Genomic DNA, 4,969 nt, shown 5'->3' on the forward strand with positions numbered 1-4,969 from the left:
AATGGATCTTCTAGCCCAAAGTTCAAAAGTTCTTCCACAGTCCTCCCCAAAACATGGTCACAGGAATACCCCACTATGCTGGTACCAATTTGTCTTAGTCAGGGTTTCTATTCCTGGACAAAACATCATGACCAAGAAGCAAGTTGGGAAGGAAAGAATTTATTTGGCTTACACTTCCATGTTGCTGTTAGTCAGGATTGGAACTCAAGCAGGTCAGAAAGCAGGAGCTGATGTAGAGGCCATGGAGGGATGTTCCTTACTGGCTTGCTTCCCCTGGCTTGCTCAGTCCACTCTCTTATAGAACCCATGGCTACCAGCCCAGAGATGGCACCACCCACAAGGGGCCTTTCCCACTTGGTCACTAATTGAGAAAATGTCTTACAGCTGGATCTCGTGGAGACATTTCCCCAACTGAAGCTCCTTTCTCTGTGATAACTCCAGCCTGTGTGAAGTTGACACAAAAGTAGCCAGTACATGTATTTTTTGTTACTCTCATGTTAGGGAACATATATGTATATATATATATAGTATGTATGAATGTATATGCATCTATGTATATATTTGTGTGCATATATGCACATATAAGTACATATTTGTTTATAAGGAGTTCAGCTTTTTTGAAGGATTGTCCTATTTATAATTAGAAAGACTCCTCTTTATGACTAGTAACATATTGTTTCCAAAACTGCTTTGCCCAATTCTCAGTTGTGCCTGTTTTTCTGGTTGGTGACTGGTATTCTTACATACTTAGACTTTAAACCTATCTGCATCTTTGTATCTACTCGGGCCTAAACATCTCAGCTCCGATTTAGTTGCTGAGTTCACTCTCCAGGGAAGTTTCTATTGTATATATTTTATCCAGCGTGTGCTTCATACTTCCTATTTCCTTTGTGTGCTTCATGATGGTCTTGCCAGCAAATGGATACTTTTGATAATATACTTAAGTAATTCTGAGAACTTGTCCTGACTTAAGGCTTGTTACTACAATTTTCTTGTTTACATGTTTAGCAAGTGGTGGATCATTTCCGTTAAGTCTCTTCTGCATCCTTCTCTCTCTCTCCATCCTTCTTGTACAGGGCAGTCAGCCTCTAATGCTGTCTTATCCAGGACACACAGCTTTGACTCGATTACATGGGGCCCTGAGATACCCATAATGCTGAAGGTTTTTCTTCAGCCTTTACTGGTCGCCTGCCAGATGTTAGACTCTTGCTCAGTAAGTCTGGGCAACATTGCTTCTTGGCAACATTGTTTCTTGGCAGAGCCATGAAGTGTAAGCTCCTTCCAGGCAGTTCTCATCTCTGTCCTTCATGTAAAGAACAACCCTGGAATTAAAGATCACGTGCAGGTGTGTGTGTATTTTATAGTACATTTTTGCTTGTGCCCTTTTGAAAATCACTTTGCAACTATGCGCTTATTTTATGAATTAGTTTTAGTCATTTTCTTGCACTGTATATTTATCAAGACTGAAGATAACATTGTGACTTCACCTATGATGTATCAATGTGCATTTTATAACGTGGAATGTTTGGGAATATCATTTCATTCCTGAATATTCTAAGTTTAAAATTTTGTTTTAAATGTGATACCCTTTATTCTCCACAGTTTGGTTCCCTTCCCAGCTACCCCTTCCTTCCCAGCTACTCCTTCCTTCCCAGCTACCCCTTCCTTCCCAGCTACTCCTTCCTTCCCAGCTACCCCTTCCTTCCCAGCTACTCCTTCCTTCCCAGCTACCCCTTTGTAGTATGGAGAGTTAACAAGTTGGTGGCCTACACAAAGTGAGACGCAGCTATTTAATCTCTTGCCCTCTTGGTACGATGCTCTACGGGTCTCTGTAAAAAGCCCTTGCTGTCTCAGCAGCCAATCAACTTACAGTTTATTTTTTATTAGATATTTTCTTTATTTACATTTCAAATGTTATCACCTTTCCTAGTTTCCCCTTTGAAAATCCCCTATCCTCCCCCCCCTTACAGTTTATTTCTTTTCTGGGTTTTTGTTTTGTTTTGTTTCCTCTTTAATAGCGGTATGAAAAAGTTCTAGATTCAGTTGAAGTTCCTCATGATGAAACACAATTGAAATTTTTTTTTAAGTGATAAAATCTGCATATGTGTATTTCAACAATGTAGCTAAAATCTTGATATAAATTCCTCCTTTTTTCCTTTTTTGGCTTAATGAATATCATTTATTCAGTATGAAATCTTTATACAATATGTTCTGTGTGTTAAGAATAAATGTACATTGAATCTAAAAACTTTGTGAAATTTTTATTACAAGTATGAGATTTATATTAAAATTTGTTAAAACTACCTAAACTTTAGGCATTAATGGCATTTAAGTAAATGTTATTTTTGCGTTTTATAGTCTGAAATACAGGCTATAAAAATGTACATATCTATACATATACAAATATTCAAAAATTAGAATCTTAAAACTTAAAAAATAAATATAAATAAGTAAATTTCTCCAAGACTGATCTGTTCCTACCGTGGCTCCTAGGATGGAATATTTCCGGAGTCAGTATTGATGTAAGGATTGGCTTCCTCTTTTCTGTTTGTTACCTTGTTAACTCCTTTAAGCTGCATTATTTCCCAATTCTTTTCTGCAAACTAGATGATCTACTGCCTAGTCTGTATCTTCACTTGAGTCTCTAATATTCTAGCAGTTACTTCTCTGAACAACATTTACTGTCTCTGAGATTGCTCTTAGATTTAGAACTCTACATTTTGTTTCAGATGACAGTATCTTGGGAAGGAAGTGATAATCTGCTTTATGACTGTATAAATTAATGATGTGACAACTCTCATGGTATGGTTAAAGAGGAAGGTTTTTTTTTCTTTAGATTTGTGTGAGAGAAATGCAAGAGTCATCCAGAAGAGTGCAGAGCAGAGAGAGAAAGTAGACTGAATATGGCCAGCTGACCCCCACCTGGCCATGGGTGAAGCAGGAGCAGAACAGAGAGAGTGAGCGGAGAGGAGTTGGGGGAGAGAGAGATGAAGACAAAGAAAGGACCAAGAGAGTGCATAGCTGAAATAGCAGAGTTATAGGGAGAAGCTGAGGGGAGAGAAGCTCCTGAGCTGGAGGAAGCTGGGGGATGGGAAAAGAACAGGGGTGCCAGCATGGACTCTGAAATGTAGAACAGGTACTTTCAGTACCAAGAGAGCCTGGAGGCTAGCATGAGCTTTGGTATCTAATAGGAGCCATAGATAGCCATTTGTCTCCTGTGCCAATGATAAGGGAAGGGCTCCTTTGGTCCTACAACAGAAGAGTGGATATAGAAAATGTGGTTTATTTACACAATGGAGTACTACTCAGCTATTAAAAACAAGAACTTCATGAATTTTGCAGGCAAATGGATGGAACTTAAAATATCATCCTGAGTGAGGTAACCCAGACCCAAAAGGACATATAGTATGTACTTGCTGATAAGTGGATATTAGTCAAAAAAGTTCAGAATACAGTACTCAGACCCAAAGAAGTTAAACAAGAAGGAAGGCCCAAGTAAGGATGCTTGAATCCCACTTAGAAGGGGGAACAAAATAATCATGAAAGGCAGAGGGAAGAACGAGCCTGGGTGGGAGAAGGGAGGGGAATAGAAAAGTGGGGGGGGGCAAGATCAGATATGGGGAGGGGAGAGAGGAGAGAAACCCAGAGGGCCAGGAGAATGAATAGAAATATGCTTGAGGAGCAGGGCGGGGGGGGGGGAGGTACAGGAGACTTTCTGGATAGCATTTGAAATGTAAATGAAGAAAAAGTCTAATAAAAAAGAAAATAATAATAATTTAAGAAGAAGAATGCAAATATGCAGTAGTTTGGGGTGGGGGACAGGAAAACCTCTAGAAAGTCCTAAACACCAGGGATGTGAGAGACCCCCAGGACCTAATAGAGATGGCATTAGCATAAATGCCCAACAGTGGGGGGATAGGACTAAAGAAACCACCTCCAGTTGATAGAAGTGGGCCCTGTTTTAGGCATGGGGCTACCCATCTATCTTCAAAATTCTTGACCCAGAATTCTTTATGTCTATAGGAAATGCGGGGACAATAATGGAACAGAGACTGAAGGAAAGGCTATCAAGAGATTGGCCCAACTTGGGATCCATCCCATGCACGGACACCAAACCCCAACATTATTGCAGATGCCCTGCTGTGCTTGCAGACAGAAGCCTAGCATGGCTGTCTTCTGAGATGCTCCACCAGAGGCTGACTGAGACAGATGCAGACACTTACAGCCAACATTGGACTGAGGTTGGGACCCCTATGAAAGAGTTAGAAGAAGAACTGAAGGAGCTAGAGGGAATTGCAACAACAGTATCAACTAACCCCAACCCTTCAGAGCTAAGCCACCAACCAAAGAATATACATGAGCTGGCCCTTGGCCCCTGCTACTTATGTAGCAGAGGACTGCCTTCTCTGGCCTCAGTGGGAAAGGATGCACTTACTCCTATCGAAACTTGATGTCCCAGGGAAGGGGGATGGTAGCAGGATGAGATGGGAGGGGGTGGAAGACCACCCTCTCAGAAGCAAAGGGGAGGGAAGATGTGGTGACAAACTCATGGAGGGGGGACCAGAAAAGGAGGCAACATTTGGAATATAAATAAGTAAAACAATTTAATTAAAAAAGGACAATTTAACAAACAAACAAACAAAAACAAAAACAAGTTCCAGAGAAATGTGCTCGCTTTTGTCCAACAGTAGAATTTGGGGAAAGGGAGTTTCCTTTGAGCCTGAAAATGCCCTGTTTCTCTTCCTAGGCAAAACTCCAGCCGCATATGTAGCAGAGGATGGCCTTGTCAGTCATCAGTGAGAGGAGAGGCCATTGGTCCTGTGAAGGCTAAATGCCCCAGAGTAGGGGAATGCCAGTACCAGGAAGCAGGAGTGGGTGAGTTAGTGAGGGGATAGGGTGTTTTTGGAGGGGAAACAAGGAAAGGGGGTAACATTTGAAATGTAAATAAAGAAAATATCTAATAAAACAA

Source organism: Mus pahari, chromosome 13, assembly GCF_900095145.1.
Source record: "Mus pahari chromosome 13, PAHARI_EIJ_v1.1, whole genome shotgun sequence".
Lineage (NCBI taxonomy): Eukaryota > Metazoa > Chordata > Mammalia > Rodentia > Muridae > Mus > Mus pahari.